Source organism: Condylura cristata, unplaced genomic scaffold (genome assembly GCF_000260355.1).
Source record: "Condylura cristata isolate star-nosed mole 26May11 unplaced genomic scaffold, ConCri1.0 scaffold00006, whole genome shotgun sequence".
Classification (NCBI taxonomy): domain Eukaryota; kingdom Metazoa; phylum Chordata; class Mammalia; order Eulipotyphla; family Talpidae; genus Condylura; species Condylura cristata.
The window spans coordinates 23,847,874-23,869,689 of NW_004567107.1; the positions used below are offsets into that span (position 1 = coordinate 23,847,874).

Genomic DNA, 21,816 nt, shown 5'->3' on the forward strand with positions numbered 1-21,816 from the left:
ACTTCTGCATGAGTTCGATCCCCGCCTGCCCCGGAGGTGACCACATGACGCGTAGACCTCTCCTGACCAGACCGCAGCTCCCCTCAGCAGTGTACTTTGTAGATCTGCCTGTTCTGCTCCCCACTCTGTCTCTGGTGAATCCTCTCACCACCCCTGAGCCTCTGGCCTGTACCCCAGTTCTGTATGCACAAATAAATAAATCTTTAAAAAAAAAGCACCTATATTTAGGTGCTTATATTTAACTTTTATTCAGTCTAATAATCTTGGTTTTTAATAACTTGTTCCCTATCAAACTTTTACACATTAACTTTAGCATTCATTGATGACTTTGCCTGAACCAACTACTATTGTAAAGGTTGTCAAATAATAATTTTTAAGTTTTATCATTAATTCTACATTTATTAGTTAGTATTCAGTTTTGAAGTATAGCTTCCCCTTCACTCCCATTTTATTCATTTGTGTCTGTATGGATTTATAGATCCTAATTTTATGCAATAGGTTATGATATATGACAGTCATTACTTATTTTGATGCTCAAATTTTCCCTTATTTGGCCAAGCATGAAGCATGGATGTTTGGTAGACCAGAGATAGGTGAAAGGAAGAAGCCTCTTCAAGCTGGCCTTGTGTATTTTTGACATATTCCAAAGAATTTTCAGTATTTCTTACTTTTTGAAACCAAAATATGTGTTTATCTTGTACTTCCATTGTCCCAACCTCTAGAATCCTCCATTTTTCTAATGGGCTCTGGTTCATTCTAGCAGAGAAGAGTATCTTAGAAGCCAACATCTGGGCTAGTAGGTGTGAATATTGCTACTCACACATTATGGATTCTCTTCTCGTGGTAGATTGGGCAAGGCAATCTATTGACTCCGTACCTCCGCACTCCCACATAACTTACCTCTCTATGAAAAGCCATGATTTCACATTGATAGATTCAGTTCCATTCCAATACTTGAACTTCCTTTTAAAAGGAGAAATCTCAGTCTCTTGTCTGCCATTCATTTACTTAGTAAGTTCCCCCGCCCATAGATAACTAACATTCTCATGTGGTATCTGTGTAGAGAGTAGAAAAAGAGGCCCCTTCTGAGTAAATTCTGTCCTAACCAGGGATTCATGACTTTTGAGAGATGCTGGATTTCAGGTCCCGCTAACCACTCTGCTGGTTCCTGTGTGCAGTGAACCGCATTCGTAATCCACAGCAGTCCTCTTAATTTCAGAGTACTGCTCTTGACAATTATTCCATAATTCTTCTTTTAGTATAATTAAAATTTATGTGTGACACTGACAGAAACGGCATAAATAAAAAGCAATCTGAGTCCAATAAGCCATCTCATTTTATCTCTGCCTAACTAAAGTCGTGTGTGTGGTTTCTTCAAAGTTAATCATATTCTTGAGAATAGAGAGCTCAAGGAAAATTTGGATGTGTTACCCCGCTCTGCTAAGCCCTGGTGTTACTGCAGCTGGCACATGGCATGGCTTTGGGCTCAGAAAGTTTAGAAGAGATAAAGTTAGAGAAAAATCTCTAAAGCATAAAAACAAGGTTGGGAAGATATGACATATAAGGAGAGAAAGAGAGTGAGCTAAATATACCAGTCTGAGCATATATAAATGGAAGTTGAAGGGGCCCTAACTGATTTATAAAGAATTTAAAGGGGATTATGTCGTTCTTAATTTCCTCCTTTCCTAATTTTCTGATAAGCACTCAAAAAGGGGGGGAGACATTTTTCTAGTTCAACTTTAATGCCATCGTCTTCATGAAATCTCCCTTAATATCTCCTGGTGCATGCCCAAAGCCCAGACCATGGCAGAAATTTGAGTATGAGATGACAGGAACCTGAGGCAGAGTGGAGAGACAGGAAGGAGTAACCTAGAATTAGAGAGGGCACAGTGATGGCAATAAAAATGTATTGGGCACTTTTTCTGTGCTGTTCTGTGCTCAGGTATTGTCCCTCACAGCTGCACTATCAATGGTGATGATACTGTCACTGTTGTATAGATGTGATAATTAGAACCCACCAGTTTGGTGAGTTGGCCAGGACCAGATGTTACGGAGAAGTCACAGGGTCATTCTAGAGCCAGGAGACAGTTTGGGTCATTGGTGTCTGGGCATCATGGGGTAGCCAGCTGCCCTGACAGTGGGGAGAATGTGACACCCTCTCCCAACATCACCCCTCCTTCAGGACTTCCAACTGTCTAGAAGCCAAGCTGTCTCTCAACATAGGTCTGTGTATTTGGAGAACCATCGGCAGGTGGTCGGAAGGTGTTAAACCAAAATAGAACTCGGGAAAGACTGAGACATGTGGGCAGACACCTTTGAAAGGGGAATCTTTATTTATTAATCTCTTTATTCCTTACATCATTGCTTTTTGGACAGTATTTGATTTCTTCCCTCAGGTGTCCTTTCTGTAGTTCTCCCACCACCATGGTCCATCTCCCCCGTCCCTGTGCTCTTCCCTGCCCTGTCTTGACCCCTCTGCTTCCCCCTCCCCTGCTGAATGTCTTCTATCTATGGTTACCTGGCACGCTTTGCTTGGTTTCTCCATATTCCACATATAAGTGACACCATCTGATATTTATCTTTTTCCTTCTGACTTATTTTGCTTAGCTTAATCCAGAAAGGGGAAATCTTTAAATATTTGTTCAATAGTTTAGACGATTCAAAGAGAAACTGGCCTAGGAATAAAAATCATGTGCCTCTTTATACTAAAAAATCAAGAATTTAATGTTTAGTCCATGTACTATAACACTTACCTACATTAGCTAGGATTGTGCTTTTTCAGAATCAGAAAGGTTTTTGGAGAGACATATTAAAGAACTTAAAATTTAAATAATGGGATGAAGCATTTATTCCCTACGTGCAATATGCACCGTGCCATTGGGCTTTAGAATATTCATTTGCCGGTGACAGAGAAGGCATCATATCCAGGGTCCCATGGTGCTCTTTGTTTGCGCCAATAACAAAACTCACCTGGGATAGATTAATGCCAGGTAAGACTACTTTTAAAATTTCTTTATCAGTGTATTCTGTTGGTTCCAACAGGTCCACTTTATAGTTAGCCAATTATTTAGAGGATTTGTGTGAAAATCTGAGTGAACTGGCACCATAATCCCCTCTCTCCTAGAAACTGTGTTATCATCCATAATAGGATGGTATTCCCATCTAGTAGCAAAAGCCAGAACAGATCATCACAAACTGTGAGGAGTCTCAATGATAATCTTTTTTAACATACGTGTGAAATTTTGAATCATTTCCTTTAGGAGTGATCCATCAGCTGGCCCACCCCCGAGGCTATGGCAAGCCAGCAAGTCCAGCAAGGGGTGGCAATTTGAACCTGTAGATATATTATGTCTCTCCTAAGTGTTAGCATGTGCATAGATGCTCCGGGACTAGAAGAAAGTGCCTCAGGGAAAGACTTCAGTTCATGAAGTGAAAGGACCAGAATAGCTGAAATAGATATAAACAAGGTAGCTGCACCTTCATGGAGGCCCCAGCCCATTTGATAATTATAAAGGTGCCGCGTCCAAAAGTAGAGAAAGGAATGGCTGCCTGAGCAGTTGATCTGGAAAGACCATGCCTTGTACTTGCATTACAGCCGGCCTGTGATTCTTGGGACTTTTCTTCACCATCATCTTCATCCTCTCCATCAGTATCACCATATCACCTCCATTATGAGCATTTTTTGAGACATCGGATGTCTGACGAATGAAGCCTGGGGGTTCATGGAATGGCAATGCTTCTCACCTTCAGCCTCAGGAGAAGCCCCTGAAAGTCTGAGAAAATGATGATTCCTGGATTGCACCCTCAGGGCCTGGCATCTTGCTCTCACAGGCCCCTCGAGTGGTCTGCGTAACTCGCACCATGCTGGGCTCAGCAGGTCCCTGGGAGCCACAGACCCTGCAGGTTGCTGGCAGGCCACTGAGGTCATGACAGTTTGGGAGCTTGGAAGCCTCATTTTATACAAAACCCTTGAAGATCAGCAAGGAGTGATTTCCTCTCCCAGGAAACCCCATGAATTGCCTTCTGTATACACACAGAGTGACTCCGACCTCTGTAGTATCAAGGCCATTGTCTAGATTTGCTGTTCCACAGCAAAATGTGACATTCTGAAGAATGACATTCCGCCACCTGACATTGCTGAGGGAGGCAACTGCGGGCTCATCTGAGCACATCTCAATTCCTGTTATAAGTGACAGTTTTAACAACAGCCCTGATTTCTGGAAGCGTTTGGAGGAGGCCTTACACTAACACACGCAGACACCAGGAGTTAGGAAGGTGGAAGGCCATGTTTATTAGCACGGACCCTGGGTAAGGAACCTTTAACTGGCTCTCAGAGTTTTCACCTGCTTAATGGGAAGGTTAGGATAAGACATCTTTGAAGGTCTTCCCAAAATATTTGTAGTTTATTACATGCTAGCTGTGTACCAAGAACTATTTTAGGACTTTTCCTTTATTGCTTCTAGGAGCTAATTCTTGGGATAATGTGACAGCCTATCTATATACCCCCACAGAGCTGTGTTATTTGTTTGTTTAGCAAAATCTCTGCTGACAGTGTGCCAGGTGTCAGGGTGGACAGACCACTTGGTCAGGCACTGAGAAGTAGTAGCAGGGAATCAACTTTAGATAATCCAGTCCAAAGCCCAAAGTCCTTCTCCCCGCATACATTTCTTTTAAGTTTCTGTGTCTATGAAATATATGTGAGATGAGTAGCTTACCCACCTCCAACAGTTCCCACACCAGTGCTCCCCCTGATTACACATTAGAATCATCCAAGACCTACATTCAAACCAGTTAGATAAATGCTTCTAGAGGAGGGACGAAGGGAAGGAGGAACCAGTTTGTTTTAATAATTCCCCAGGTGATTCAAATGTGTCACTAGAATTGAGTACCAAACTCTGTAGATTCTAGCTATAATGTTCATAAGTGTTGCTCACAGAACATGAAAATTACCATCTTAACTATTTTGAAGTGTACAGGATAGTAAGGACCCTCACATTGTGGTGCAGCCAATTTTTACCTTCTCACACTAATGCTTTGGACCCATTAAGTATCTCACCTCATATACCCACCTCCCAGCCGCTAGCAAGCATCATTTTACTTTCACTCCATGAATTTGCTTACTCTAGGCACCCGATAGGAGTGGAAGTCTTTCTGTGATGGGCTTAGTTCATTTAGCATAATGTCTTCAAGGCCCATCCTTGTTGTACACTGTGCCAACATGTCTGTCCTTTTTTAAGGCTGAATAATATTCCACTGTATGAAGACACCACAGTTTATTCATCAGTAAGCACTTCCAGCTCATGACTGTTGTGAATAATACTGCTATGAACATGGGTGTACATGTATCTTTCAATCTTCAATTTCTTGCTTTCAACCCTATACACCCAGAAGTGGAATCGATGGATCATATGGTAGATCTATTTTTAATTTTCCAAGGAACTTTCACACACTGGCTGTGTCTCTTTACATTCCCAACAGAGCATAGGGTTCCCTTTTCTCCACATCCTCATTCACACTTGTTATTTATTTATTTTTAGAGTTACTGTCCTAGTGGGTGTGAGATTATAGATTTTAATATTTAAGTTCAATCATATTTATGTGTGGGAGTTTTTTTTTTAGCACATAGTTTTAGTTATTTATCTGAATTTAAAAAATGGCTTCTTTCTCATTTGGCATTATTTTTTCTTGCCACAGTTGGAAAATCTCTCCCAATTCAGCACTGATGATGTATCTCAGAATGAGGAGGAAACGGGTGTGAAGGAGGCATTAGCCAGGATCTCTGCTTCAAGTTGCTGGCTTAGAGCCTACTTATAGTCATTTGTTTTGTGTTGCCTTAAGTCATACCTGTTTACCAGACAGCTTACTGGTTTACTCAAGTCCTGGAAAGACAGAGGTGGTTAAATATATATAGTAGCCAAGTGGAGCCAAGTACCCAGATGAAGGGTGAGAGAATAATCCATATAGAATCAGTGGCATGAATTGTGGAGCTGAGAATGACCATGATATTTTGGCAAGAAGATGGGCCTGATTGGAACTAAATTCCATGTTGGCAAAAGGAGGTAATGTCAGATTGATTTTGGGAGAATCTTGAGAGTTAGGTGGGACACTGGGCATTTTGGGGGCACTTGTAAGGCTGTCACCCAGGGCAGGACATGGCACCCATCTCTGTGTTTGTACAAGTAGGAGGGAGAGGAGAGGCCCAGTACCACCAGGTGAGCAGTAGACACAATACTTACCCAAACAGGAACATTGGCAAGGACTCCAGATTGGAAAGGCAAATCTAAAACTTGTCTTTAAGAGAAGAACTGTGAACTTTGGAAACAAATTATATATGGGACTCTGAAAGAGAAGAAACTTATTTCAAAACTGTGGAATGGTCTAGCGGCAAAACAGCTATCTCTTCCAAAGGGAATACAGTTGTGTAGGAAATGAAAACCCCCAACATTGGTATTAGTTAAGTCTACAACTGATTGTAAGGGACAGAAAACCTAAAGTGTTAATGATTTAAACCAGGTGAATGTTTCTATTTACATCCTTGAAACAAAGACTAGAAGTGAGTATAAACCAGAAGCGCTTACTGACAAAAAAAGCATAAAGTAGTTAGTATCTGTGAGTGTTCTGATAGCTGGCACTCTCTGGATTATCATCATCATTATTATTATTTATTATTATTATTTTTTCCACAGCCTCCTCAAATGGCATCCTGTCCCAGCCTCTCATAGCAGCCAAGTGAATCTTTCTTCAGAGCTTGTACTCTGATGATCTCTTCTACAGTTTTCAGGGTGGCTAGAACTCTTTCACTTGACAGTCAAGGCTCTAGCTCAAGAAAGTAAAACCTTGCCACCTGAAACAATTGCTTAATTTCATTTTAACAGCCTCATTTTAATCTCATCTAATTTTCAAAGCACTCAAAGGGAGATGACTTTGAGATAAATCCCCCTGTACAAGAGTCAGTGACTAGGAGAAACCACTTTCGCTGAAGTATTTTCACGTTCAAGACCAGATGACACGCTGACTGCACTCCACCTTTTCAAATGTAGCCCAATTTTGTATTATTAGATCAAGACTATTTTTCTAGTTTACCAAAGATTATTGAGATTTTTGGAGTCTATTTGGGTCCCCAGGAGTCAGGAAGTGAGGTCTGAGAAAGTTCAGCCTGACCTCCACAAACTGACCCCCAGGACTGGCCAAGGTGCTGCAAATGCCAAAGACCTGTCCAGCTCTATGGTGCTGGAAAACAGGTCTGACCTTCCTTCCCTGCCACAGGTGGGAGCGAGGGCGGACTCGGGACGGTGCTCATGTCCTCTGAGGTGGCCTCTCCTGGCCTGACTTTATGTGGATGTGGATTTGAATTTCAACACTAGTGTTCGCCCTCATTTGCCTTGTATCTCTGGCCTCAGTTGCCACTCCAGTAGACTAGAGACACAGCACAGGATTTCCTATGCTCTTGTGTTGTCGGAAGAAAGATCAAAGAGGCAGGACAAAACACATTCTAACTTAGCCTGTGTTGCGGGAACTCTGGGAATCCAAAGCCAGGGTGTCAAGACCACATTTACTCTCTCTAAGGGCTCGAGAAAGTGTCCTTCCTTGCCACTTTGTAGCTTCTGGTAGTTGCCAGGAATCCTTGGTGTTCCTTGACTTCATCATTGCAATCTCTGCTTCCATTACCCCTGGTGTTCCTCTCCCTGTCTGTGCCTCTGTCTACTCTACGCTAAGGCTACCAGTAGAGAAAGGAGGGCCCGTTCTTATTCAGCATGGACTCACCCTAACTTGTTACACTAACAAGGACTATTTCCCAACAGGTTCACATTCTGAGCTTCCAGGTAGGCATGACTTTTGCAGGGATACTACTCACCACACTACATACCCTTATTAAGAGTGCTGTGAGAACCAAGTACTCCAGGCTGAGGGCTTTCAGGACAGAACACAATGGAGAGAGCTCCTAGTGGGGGTTCTGGTGTCACTGCCGCTGCACCCCTGACCCGCCCTTCTCCGTGGGCCTCTCTCCCTGCCCACAGATTTGGGCTGACATCTGCCAGATGCTTCCTCTCCAGGCACATGATGATGATGACACTATGCATCTAAATCCTCTTCTATGGGGAAAAGTTTTATTTTTTGCAAGAACAACCGGAGATGCTGAGGACCAGGTACTCCGGAAAATGACCCATGAATGAAAAATTGGAGCAGTACAATTTTGAGGGTCAGAACGGCACTCACAAAAAAATTTCCAGCTTTCTAGCAACTCTGTGTGTAGGACATTTATATTTCACAAGCATGAGAGCTGCCACCTTATTCTACCAGGAGACAGTTAGGGTAGGGAGTGGCTTCTAGAGGGGCAGAAGAAGCCATCTCGGGGAGAGGAGACTGACCAGGGAAACACGGGAGGGAGATGAGGACCAGGGATTCAGGCCCCTGTCCTGGCTCTGCCCTACTCCATGTGAAATCTGGGGATAGGTCCTGTCCCTTGTCTGGGCCCCAATTTTCCTATTTAGAAAATGAGGAGTTAGGCCCTGGAAACTCTAGGACCACTGGCCCATGAGTGACTTAAGGTAAGAAGGGCTAAGGAGAGTGACAGAGAACTCTGCGTAGGGCTTTGAAAAGTCACCTGCCTCCCAGATCACTTAGTAAAATGCTGCATGATATGTAAACTTCTCTCATCTATTTTTCACATGTATTATTTCAAAACAACTCTGGGGGTTAGTATTCCCAATATACAGATGCGAAAACCAAGCTTCAAAGCAGGGTGTCCCGTGGCAAAGTCTCCTGACTGCAAGATGCCACGTGGCAGCCACCCATTGGCCAGTATCACCTCCCTCTTGGGGTGGAGATGACTTCCTGGACTCCATGTCACCCAACACAATACCAACACTGCAAGTGCTTTGTGAATAGCTCTTTGTGGTGGGTGATTTGGGGAGGAAAGAGAAACTAGTGAGCTGGCTGTGATTCAGCCAACACAGATTTATCCAGCTCCTCCTGCTGCGATCCAGGAGTACCTAGACTCAGAGTGGGCTCAGAGTGGGCTCAGAGTGATCACCACAGACAGGATCACTCTCCTTGTGGAGCTCAGAGATGTGGGGAGACAGGCCCTTAGCCAGTGAGCACCATAGTTTCGGGCAGCCAGCGGGAGCATGCTGTAAAGGAGTGATGCTGTTGCTTTTGGTACCCAGAAACGTAGAGTGGTGCCCTGGCCCTGGGGCATCCAGGAAGGCTTCCCTGAGGAGGTGAGGCCACAGCTAAGCCATGTCAAGGATTTGCAGCAAGGCTGGGCTGACTTTGGGGTTTGGCCTCAAGGGTTACGGGAAAGCTGGAGGAAAGACCAAAACAAAAGTTCTGTTTTACTTCTTTTATTATAACTCTAACTTCCTCAAAGGGCACCTTAAAAAAGAGAAAACGGTTTCAGGGCCTGTTATTTTTTGCTTCCTTGCACTTGAAACTGAGCTGGGTGGAGGAAGTTTAATGTAAATGTTTTAATGTGCTTTGGGGTATATTTATTTTTCTTACATTGCTGTTAATTTTAGAGCAGTATCGGATTTCTTCCCACCAGCACAGCGCTGGTGATCCATCACTACAGTTCCTGGTTCTCTTACCTCCCTGTTTTGACTCCCCCTCTTCCCTTTGCCCTACTGGGTGCCTCAGATCTATGGTCAACTTGCAGGTTTGATCCTTTCCCTCACCCTTTGTTTGGTTTTCCTAGATTCTGCGTGTAAATGAAACCATCCAATAGCTGTCTTTCTCCTTCTGACTTCACTTAGTGTAACCCTTTCCAGCTCCGGCCTTGTTGCTGCAAATGGCATGAATTTATCTTTTTTGGTTGCTGAGTAGTATTCCATGAGTATATACCACATCTTCCTAATCCACTGTCTGTACTGGGTGGGGGGCATTTACTTGTTTTCCTATCTTGGCTATTAAAAGCAGTGCACTTTTAATGTAAAAAGCAGTTATTGTCAAAGTGAAGATCCCAGACTTGTTTCATCCCTTGGTGGATGTGAGGCCCTTGGTTCTACTTGTGAGGCACACCCACTTGCGGGGGCCCCCAGAGATTCGGGGGCTGGCCTTTCCCTTGCCTTAGGAGCCACCGGGGCTTCTACAAGCATTCTTGTGTGTTGGGTTGGACAGCAGTCACTCCACGCCATACCCTTCCTCTCCGCTTTCACTTGAAGCTGGGCTTCTCACAGCTGGAAAGTCTACACCTGATCACTCCTTTCCCTCAGGGTCAAGGCTATCTCTGGCAAGCAGATGCAGACAGACACTAGAAGTGTCACCTGAGACATCTTACTCTGTCTCCAGTCTTTCCCCACTACTGCCATACGCCTTACCTGTAGGGGTGATAATGCTGCTCCATAAGAGTGGTTTGAATTCTCCAGATCTTGGGTTATTTAGGTGCGTCAATAGGACTCAGAAAGTGAAGGGATTTGTACAAAATTACACAGCTCACAGCATGAACCAGCAATGGAGCCCTGTTCTTCTGTCTGTAGTTCCTGTGCACTTTTCACTAACAAAATTCACCCTGTGACACTGGCTTTGCGGTGCCATCAAAAGGTCCTTAAATCTTCCAGTGTCTATCCCCTGGCATGACCTGATGAGACTGGACTGCAAGAACAAGAGACTAAGAAACCCTGCAAGTTGAACACAATAGTGAAAAATAAACTCTGCTCATGTTGCTCTTCTGTCGCAACATTAGTCATTGGTGGTTTTTGTTGTTTCTGTGACCAGCCACAGGCTGGAAGCAGAATTCTCTACTGAACACTGGCCTAGGCTAGCACATGCTTTCAGACTTAATAACACAGGCTAGGTCAGGCCTCCGCTTCCCTCTCTGCCGGGCAGCTAAAGATCATGCGTTCTGATCTGAACCCTTGACTCCTGAAGTCACTGTGCTGTCTTGCCAGTCACCCTAGTTTTGGGGTCAGATTACGACATGGCCTCAGGAGTCATGGCCTTGTCTCCTGTTTGCGTGGCCCAGTTCCAGATTCATCAGGAATAGCTGCTTGGCTGTCACTGCCATGGGGCACCCTCCATCACACGTCCTGGGATTTAGACCACACTCCCTTTAGTGAAAAATCATGGATGATTGAGTCTGTATCTCCTTTTTTTCCTTCTCTTTTAATTCCCTTTTAAAAAAAGTGAAAAAGCATGGGAGAACTTTAAATATTTTGAAAGAGACAGTTAATCAATACACATTATTCTCCAAACATTCTAGGATATTCAAGGAAATTATAAAGTACCTCCTAAAGACCTCTTCAGATATCTGTGTGCCTGCCCTTCAGATAGAAAGTTTCCTCTTGGCACATAAAGAAGTCAAATTAGACCCAGAAGAGACTATCCTTGTTGGAGCGTGAATGTCAAAGAAACAATCTTCAGGAAAATAGCTTTCTATCTCAGCACGCTCTGGAGAGAAGAATAGCATTTATTATTGGTAACGCCTGTGTAAAGCACAGTGAGAGTTACAGGGAACCACAAGACTTGATATTGTGTGAGATCTGAATGTCTTGCTAAGGATTTTCACTTATTCCATCATTAGTAAGTATAATTCACCTCAGAGAGATATGGAAGCTGCAGAAAAAACAGTTTCCAATACCTCACAAGACAGGAGGGGAATTCTTTCATCCGGGTCAAAGCTTCCTTACATGTTTGGTACAAAATTGACCTATCTCGTCTGCCAATTTCAGAGCAAGAACATGAAATGCTTCTGGGGTCAGGACATTTATTTGTCTCTAGCCCAGAGGAGAGACCCCTTAAAGGATATTTGCAAACATACTCCTGGTGACTAGCTTCCATCACTGGAAAATTTCGAGCAAATTAGAGAAAGCAGTAGTTCCTAGGAACTGAAACCTAGAGTTTCACAATCGTTAACCAGGCTAAAGTTCACCTTTCCTGTGGGTGAATCCCATGATGCCTGGCTGGGCCAATAGGCTGGAGTCTCCTTTGGAGAGGCCCTCCTAGGGGCTTCTGGTATAACATGTAAAAGGATGTTACACCAGCAGGAATGACAAGTCCCCATTTCTTGAAGCAGGAGGGTAATGTTTGGGTTCGAGCACCAAGGTGGCTGGAGTAAAATGAGGTGGAAGAAAATGAAATTGAAAGGTGAAGGAAAGACAGATCAGCTCAACTGGATCTTATAGAGTGTGGTTAACTTTGGCATTTGTTCTGAATGGCACAAACTATTGGCAGTCTTGTGATTGATCTTTTTTATATCTTTTCTCTTTAAAGGGTGGGTAGCTCAGGTTGCTGCAGGGAGAATAGGTTGCAAAGGAGAAGACACTGAAGACTCCTCAATAGTATTCCAGACAGTGTGTGCTGTGGGTTGGAGTAGGTGACACTGGTGGAGGAGGGAATGTGCTCGTGGTCATGATGTGTTTTGAAGGTAGAAGTGACAGTCTGAGGAATGGATTAGATATTAGTGGGACTGGATGGAATAGAATATCCAATATGACTCCCATTCTTGCTCTGAGCCAATCAAATGAGTGAATAGAGTTGCTGTTTACTGACACAAGAGAGCAACTGGTGCAGGAAAAGGCTAGAGAGCTTAGAAATTGAGTCAAGTTCAAGATAGCTGTCAGATATCAGAATTAATCACTATGTTACCACTTGTGTATGTGTGTGTGAGTGCTTGGAAGACTAACCAAAGGACTTGCTTTTCTGATTAGGGACATGGAAAACGTTGTCAGTCTTTATCACATGCTGAAGCCATGGGGAGCACCTACAGAATCGACTTTCTGAATTCTTAGGAAAGATTCAGAGCTAGTGGGAGGAAGGCTAGGGTCGCAACAAGGTAGATGGCATTAGCGGTGAATGTGAACATAGAGATGTTTGGAATTGCATATTTTATGTCAATAGAGAAGGAAAAAGAAAACTTGGATTCACATACTGTTTTACAATATAATAAAACACTTTCAAATCCATCATATTGATGCTTCACAGTAGGTATTATTATCTTCATTTTAAGATGAGGAAATGGAAGTTCTGGGAAGTCCAAGAACACACAACTAAGAGGTGAAGGTATCCTCAGACCTAGGTTTTCTTACCCCAAAATTATTTCCATTTTATTGGATTATATTCATTCCATCATGGGTGTTTTCCAATGGCCACATATTACTTCCATCAGTATATATAAAAAAAAAGTCACTAATACCTAAGATAGATGCAAAATGAACTCTTTGTCCTTTATTCTCCCACGTGGCCAGGTGCTTAGCTCCACCCCAGCCTTCCTGTCCAATCCAGGATGCTCTTGTAGCTCTGCTTCCTTGGCAACCAAATGGCTAATGAGCTTCACCGCCCCCCACCCCAACTCCTGTCTCTCTTAACAAATTCCTTTTTATCAATGGTTCATTTGCATTGAAAGAGGTTTTCATGCCAAGCAGTATTTTTGGGAACATTTTACAACTCCTTCGCTAAAGTTCTGAAAAAAGCTGTTTCAAAAAGGCTCAAACCCCTTTCCCCCATTGGATCATTTCAGAACACTTTTTGAAGAGAATAATTTTTCAATGAGTACCTCAGTCATTCCTGTAAAGTACCACTTAGTCCTGATGGAGACCACAGCTGTGTATACAGAGTGCTAAACATCTGGAAGAAAAATGATGGAATGCACCAGGATGATAATATTGGGTCAAAGTCACTTTGATATCCTGAGACACGTAGACCCGTGGGTCAGACAAACCCCGTCAGCTCTGGTCTCAATCATGGCAGCATGTAAGGAAGTGGACAGAAGAAACACTAATGAGTTGTTTGACATTTCCCGGTGGGTGACCACACCCTGCCTCAGTGTCCTCATCTGTGAAATGGACATGCTTGTGTCCTCACAGCTTCCTCGGACATTTGTGAAGCATAAATGAAGCAAATTTTAACGAGGCAAAGGTCATATTGTATTTACGTTTGCATGTGGTATAGGCATGTAGGAGGGACTAGAAGCAGCTTTGTTGAATAATTTATGAATGAATAGAGCATAGACAATTCTATAGCTTTAGCACCTATTATTTATATAACCCTATTTACATTTGCCAAGTCCCTTCAGCAAATTTGCCATCCTTAGAATATAAGGACACGTCACCCAGAAAAAATATTTACTAAAAGCATAAAATGTACTGTGCTAGGTGTAAATAATTTTTTTCCCATTCAGTCCGAGTGGTGAATAACCCCAGCTTTTGTTCTATTTGGAGCACCTGTTTGTAATCCATGTCATAAATATTTTCATGACTATTGCTTAGTAGTCAATGAGTTTCTTTGTTGGCACAGAATTTAAGATATTTCCCTAATAAGGACACCCAGTGTTAAAGCAATGAATTTCTATAGCTATGCAGTTCAGAGAGTTACCTAGGAGATGAAAAGCTAATCTGTCTGGAATTTCTGCCCTTGAGACCAAAGATACTATAAATTTGCTCAGGAGGAAAATAATCATGGTAAGCATCTTAATTTCTTCCATCTCGTTTCCAAGCAGATGTCGCCGTGTTTTAGCCTGGAATTCATCATCTCTCTGATACATCAACATTGACATATTACATCTTCATCTCTTATTATAGAAAATGGAAATGAAACCAGAATGTGAGCATGTTGAATGAATTGGACTCCCCAGAGACTTGGGGGAGAATAAAACCTCCCACTCGCCTTTGACTTTTGCATTTCTTGTTTCCCTCATGTTTGGATGGCACTTTGAGAAGTCCATCTGCAAGTTCACTTTTTGTATTTTGCGAATGCTAGTCAAGCTTATTATCAAAAGACCAACCCCTACCTAACAGAAGAAAGATAGTGTGTGTGTGTGGAGGGGTGTGCTGGAGAATCACCTCAAAAATCCAATAAGAGTATTTAAGGTTAAACTCAGAGATTAAACTCCATTTATTTCTGGACTTACCTTTGCCAGTCTGCTAGTTTGAGTGAATGCACGGATATGTTTAGCTGCTTGCTTCTATTAAGCTCCCCGTTTAGAGGATGAATTTGGGTGGGTGTCAACGCCTGCAAATGTCATCAGTCCCATAATACCTTTGTAGCCCCGAGTTATCAATGTGTCATGGCATAGTCTGCCTGAGACTTCAGCCATCCCACAGCGGGCACTCGTATATATCTTTCCTTTTTCTGGCCTTTGGAAAATATGCTTAGGATTTTAGGATCCTATTATATGTTGACTGCATTGCGTTCTTCTTGAATTCCTTACGAAGTCACTCTGGTCCTTAGAGATTAGAAGTTTAAACTTTGAAGGCCATACCTCAATGAGTTCTCTTCACCTTGGCTCCCCAGCCATTTCTGCCGCAGACTGACTTAATCCTCTTCAGAAATATCTGGTTAGCCATCAGTCAAGGTGGTCTTTATTTCCTTCCACATGCTACAGAGATTAAGGCTGCCTGATTTTCTCATATATTCCCTGGCACCCTGACCACAGATTCAGCTGCTCTCTGTGCTTGATGTAAATAATGTTTACAACTTGGCCTAAACTTGATGGCCATTTATGGAAAGAATCAATCTTATCCTAGAGTCACAAAGGCTAAGGACATTTTGGCCATAACTGGAAAAGGGGGTAGAGCATTAGCACCCTAGAATCTCATCTGTGCCTGAACCAGGGAAGATAATGAATGGTTTGCTTCAGTAAGTCTGGGCAAAGCTGTTAGCATTAGGCAGAGAGGCCTACCAAAACAGCACTGGATTTAGAATTAAGATCCAGTGCAGAGGTAGCTGTACTGTCCCCTCTGCTATGTGGTCTTGGACAATAAGCTTCATCTCCCTGGGCCTACATTCTCGCCTGGAAGATGGGAATAGTATCACCTGTTCTCAGGTATTATTGGTTGGTGTAAGGGATGTGAGAGCATCTTGAAAATAGTGCCATGTTGAGAGCTCCCACCATTAACTCCTACCTCACATGGTAGGCTGTCTGATGACCATTGATTGAAAGTTTTAGGACAGAATTAAGTATATTGAGTTTATCCTTATCTGTCTCTTTGAGCCTCAGTTTTCTTATGGTAAGATGAGGTGGAAATGATAGTCCATAGCTCTTAGATTCCGTGAGCTAGGGATGGGTGGACCTGCCATGCTCAGGACCTCGGTCTTTCTCTATCTTCTGGCACTACTCTGAGCACTGATAGAGTAGATAGTCATTACTTTTTTTTTTAATCTCTTTTTATTTATTTATTTTTTTATATTACTCTTCATTTTATATATTTTTCCATCTAGTTGTAGCCCCCGTGGGCTTCCCACCACCAATTCACCCATGTGCCATCACCATAGTCCTGTGCTCTCTTCCCACCCCGGTTTTTATCCCATTCCCTTTCCACCCCATACCATACACAATGGAGTATTACTCAGCAATTAAAAACGATAAACTCATGCCTTTTGCAGCAACATGGTTGGAGTTGGGAGGGATCAGGCTTAGTGAAATAAGCCAGAAAGGAAAAGAAAAATGCTGGATGGCTTCACTCATAGCAGGAACATAAGGGATCAGGGGGGAAAGAAACAATAGAAAGAGAGAGAGAAGCAAATGTAATGAAGTAAAAATGAGAACAGTGAACAACTACAAAGACATTTGCTTATTTTTTTAATCCTAGTGTTTGTGTTTCAAAAACAACTTCTAGTGATAAGGTCAATGGCCTCTGTTCACCACTGCTGAAGGCTTCTGAGATCTTAGCAAACAATGAAGCAGAGAATCTGTCTGTCTCCCTGCCCTTTATCTCCAGTGCTGCAGGTTCTGTGTATTTTGTTGTAAGAGGAACATTCAAGAGAGAGCACAGTCAGGGGAAAGAGACCAAAATATAGGGAAAGAAATAAAGACAGGTGAGAGATATTTAAGGGGATGCTGATCCAGAAGGTGGATGATACAGTTTTGTGACATAGTTGCTATCTGAAGGAATTCATTTTGCAAACTTTTCAACCCATAATAATAAATTCATTTTGTATAACAAACCAGTACACATTGCCATAAGTCTATAAATGGCTAAAAGAAAACTTAGAAAACCAAAACCTGTTTCTCTCAAACAGGTTTGTATGGACTCTGGTATTTTTTATTCTTTTGCATTCTACCCTCCCCTCCCCTCTCCTAACCTAATTTTATTAAATATAATGCTGGTATATAATTTCAAAATTGAGTTTATGATCCATTAATAAAAAAATATTTGTGTAGAAGACATGCATGACCCAAGAGGATAGAATTAAGACTTTGAAATGAAAATTAGAGTAGATTTCAGTTCAAGACAATGAAGAAATGACTAATCATTAGACTGATTGAAATACAAAGTAGGCCTTTCAATGTAGTGAGAACTTGTCCTTAGATATTTTGAAGCTTGGACTAATTGACATGCTGTGCCTATGAACATACCCAATTCAAAAAATTTTAGAAGACCACAACTCCCACTGAGCTAAAGAATATAAAGTGAAGAGTTTGATTCAAAAAATCGAGAAGGAAAGAAGCAGAAATGTTGGGTAGAAGAGTTTATAGACTATCATTCCTTAGCTTCTGTCCAGTTAAAGAGAAAATGCACCATTACATTTCTGTTCTCTATTAGGTAAACTTCCTTCCTTGGAACACTTATTGCTGTTGACAGTATCAATTTTTTTTAATGTTGTTTATTTTTAATTGAGCTAATATTAGAACACTCCCATCAGATCAGGTATTACCACCCTCTACCGTCAAAGAACACCATTCCTTCTACATTGCTGGGATGCCCCTTTTCATACTTTACAACCACTTTAAATCCTTGTCACACCTTAAGTGGTCTCTTTTGAATGATCTCACAGTCTGTCTCTGTCACTGGTCCTAGTCATGACAGAAAGAGAGTAGGCACAAATAATTGCCTATTGCATTAATGAATGCAGACGCCACCAGCTTCCTCTAAAATGAACATCTTTAGGGCCCTCCCTGGTGAAACAAGGGGTTAAAGAGAAGCACTATAAAGCTTTCACAGCCACTGCAGCACAAGTTCGATCCCTAGCCGATGAGGTGACCCACATGGCTCAGCTGACCTCTCCTGTCTCCCCTCAGCAGTGTATTTCAGTCAATCTGCCTGTTCTGCTCCACACTCTGTCTCTGGTGATGCCTCTGGCCTATACCCAAGTTCTTGTATGCATAAATAAATCTTTTTTAAACATGAACATCTTTGAGCCAGTAAGTGGGTATATTAATAGGAAAGTATTTGTTTAGGAACCAGTGGAAATGGAAATGATCGTTGAAATGCAGACCATCAGATTATTATGTCACATGCATATTGATACTATTATGTTATTATATTATTATATTGTTATTATGTTATTATATTATTATATTATTATGTTCCTAACTCATGTGATCATAGGTAAATAATCTCCAAATAATGTAATGTTACATGTTTACATACATTTTTGTGTGCTATATATTACCTGCATGCACACATGCAAAGAATGTCCCTTCCTTATTTGCACCATCTTGATCTACTTTCCCGTCCTTCTCTTTCTCTCATCCTTCAATAAATAGCTGCCATGATCTTTTTCCTTGCAGGCTCACAATTTAAAACACAAAAATTTGTCTAGTGCTTATCTTTGGAGCATTCCACTCTTACCCGGTGCCTTCTCTGCAACAAAAGTCTGTCTGATTTCTTTGAGGCAGGAATGTGGATGTTTTTGTTTCTTCCTGAGGAGGCTGCATAGTGAGGATCTAGAAATGCAGGGAGTGAGTATAAGTCTACTTTCCATCATATATTGTCTGAAAGACTAAATACCTATCTTAGTTAATATGTGTTAATAATATTAACATTTTGCCAGTGAACACACATGCTGTTACAACTGATAATGTCGGGGGAGAGGACTCTCTGAACAAACTCCACAAACAGCTTCCATAGAACCCAATCCTACCTCAGACAAGAGAGATCCAAGACACCAGGACTACAACTCCCATAATGTCATCATCACCAAAGGGAGGATGCTGGGACTTGAGGGTGGAGTTAAGCAGTCAGGCTTGGTATAAAATCAGACATCTGGGCCTTTGGGTGCTTGTTTTTTTGTCAGCCACCAGCATGCTGTTGGGGTCTCAGTCAAAGAACTAGTAGGACACACTCACCAATTTATCTGGCCCTTTCTCTCTTAGTCTTTTCTTCATTTCTCCCTTTTTGTACTTGCTGTTGACTCTCACTCTCAGTCCCTCTTAAGCATACATGTGGGGACCCAGAGTCAAGCCAACCCATTTCACATTGGGGTTGCCCTGTAACAATAACAAAGAAGAAGGACTTACCCAACATTATCATTAATAAAGTATGGGACAGGAGGGGAACTAGATCAAAACAGGGGTGGGAAGAGCACATGGGACTGTGGTGATGGCACCTGGGTGAAGTGGTGGTGGGAAGTCCAGGGGGATGACAACTGAGATGAAAAAAGGTGCAAAGTGAAGAATGATATAAAAAATATATTTATAAAATTTAAAAAACCCACAATACAATGTAATCAACAAGTATTAGTAAATGTCTGAGAAGTACCAGAGCCTATAAATTAGGGTGGAATGTATGGTGTTGCCATTTTTTGTGAGCTGTGAATTTCATGAAGTTTAATGCCTTCTCGATAAAACAGGACATATAAAAGTTACAATCTTGGGCCCTCCCTAGTAGGGCAGTGGGTTACAGCACAGCACTGAGCAGCTAAAGCCACTTCAGCATGAGTTTGATCCCCGCCCCAGAGGTGACCCACATGGCGTGGCAGACCTCTCCTGACCTGCCTGCTGCTCCCCTCAGCAGTGTACTTTGTCTATCTGCCTGTTCTGCTCCCCACTCTGTCTCTGGTGAATCCTCTCACCGCACCTGTGCATCTGGCCTGTACCCCAGTTCTGTATGCATAAGTAAAATAAAATAAAATAAAAGTTACGCTCTTGTGGGCATCAGCAAAGAGTTTGGAGTTACAAAGGGCTTGGAGGGAGGCCAGCCTCCAAATTGCCTTCCTGTCCTCACCTCACAGTGTCCACATCCTTATATTGGAGAAGCCCTGGAGTGTAGGCTGGATTAGGACATGTGTCTAATGTTATCACTGCAGAAGTGATGTAGAGTGGTATGTCACTCTAAATAAGATAAAATACCATAAATAAAAGTAACAATGAATTAAAAAATAACGCAAGACTTCCCTTTCCATTGTAGCTCTGTCTCAGTTAATCTGAGAGAAGTCAGCAGTCACATCAGCCTGCACAGAGGAATGGTGGCCTCCAGCCAACAGCTGTGAGGCCCTGGGGCCTGCCATCTCCTGGGAGAGAGCCTGGAAGTGGACTTCAGCTCCACCGAAGTCTCCAGATGCCTGCAGTCACATAAGACTCTTTACTGGCCTCCCAGGTAAGCAGCTCACGCTTCCTGACACTCTGAAAGTGGAGGAAAACCTAAATGTTCTCATAAGCTGCTGAGTGTTTAGTTCCTGCATATGCTCACATGTATCCTATAAACCTTACAAGACAAGTTTTAATTCTGCTTCATTACTGAGGGATTTGAGCAGTATACTTGCTAGAGAAAATACAATATTTGGAAACAGAAGGTGCCATTTATTAGCTGTGTAAACTTGTAAGTCATTTAGTTCCTCCAAGCATCACTTTGTTCTTAGACAAAAGGCAGATGATCGTAATGACCTTCCTGTCCTACTGCTAATTGTGAGCATCGCGTCGTGAATATACTAGGTTGACCTGAAGAGGCTTTATAATTTTAGTTTGCATTGAGAGCAGAATTAATCATCTTTCAATAAAGACAGTTTGATCAAGATCACCTGCCATAGGAACCTTCACCAAAGTCTCCAAATTTTAAGACCAGGGTGTCTATGACTTTGAACCAGTCACCTTTACTGTATGAGTCTCACTTTTGCCATGAGTAAAGTGAACAGGTTGGACCAGGTAAGGCAGGGTCTTTTTAAGCTCTGAGCAGGGACTGATCAAACCCAAGGAAAGAATTCTTGCCTGCCTGACTGTGTGGCCAGAAAGGCACATTGGGGTGTGCGTCTGACCGAGGCCCTGGGCTGGCCGAGGCCTGACACTGGGGAGGCCCAGGGATAAGCGCAGGTGGGTGGCAGCCTCCGTCCATTTAGTGGGTGCCAGTGCTGAGGAAGGTGGGGCCTACTCTTGTGTGCTGCCAGCCCCCTCAAACCCCAGCAATAGCAACCTATCATTTGTCACTTCAAACCACATACACTTTGGATTTGTGCTGGTGCCAGGGGAATTCATAATGAATTCAGTTTCCCATTCATGCAGGAAAGAAATGCAGACTTGGGGGGTGGGGGATCCAAAAACATTGCCTTAATAGAAGATGATGAGCTTCGCCTTTTGAATGGGGCTCAGAAAGTCATGATCCCAGTTCCAGAACTTGCACGAGCCTGATGACAGCTGCTAACCAGTGTGTGTGTAGCACTCTACCGTTTATACAGTACATGTAAATATATTTCTCATGCTGGAGCTGATGATGTTCTTTTCAGCTGAGAAACTGAACCTCAGGAAGGCCAGGTGATGTGTGGCAGGCAGAGTCAACTCTGGGACTTCCCTTATGATGTTTCTCTTTCCACCTGACCATTGAGGCTCCTGTGGTGGAAAGGGCTCCTGTTTCAGACAGTGGTGATTTGGTGATTGTTGCTGGTCTCTTGTCCTCTAAGAGTGAGAACTCCTCAAAAGCAAACTAAAAAGAGAGGTGTGACTGCAGTCCTACTTGATGAGCGAGAAAGTCCGTAACTGGAGAGGCTCAGAAGTTGAGTTTTTGCAGAATGTTTGTGGCAGAGTTCAACCCCTGTCTATGTACCGCTAAATGTCTCCATGAGTGTGGAAAATTGATCCTACAAATACACAGCTTTGTGGCTGGAGATAAAGGGTCTCTTTGTAGAAGCCAGAGAACTGGGTTTGCTATCTGTTAGTGCTGATGTGGCCTT

The 21,816-nt window shown here is 42.6% G+C and overlaps 1 long non-coding RNA gene across 1 annotated transcript in view; it reads left to right on the plus strand.

Moving 5' to 3' along the window:
- The window catches only part of LOC105853299, a 238,879-nt gene that overhangs the window by 133,379 nt on the left and 83,684 nt on the right, over nucleotides 1-21,816 (plus strand). The window contains exon 2 of the long non-coding RNA XR_001145134.1: nucleotides 20,064-20,252. This is a non-coding gene — a long non-coding RNA (uncharacterized LOC105853299). The remainder of the gene's footprint in view (nucleotides 1-20,063; nucleotides 20,253-21,816) is intronic.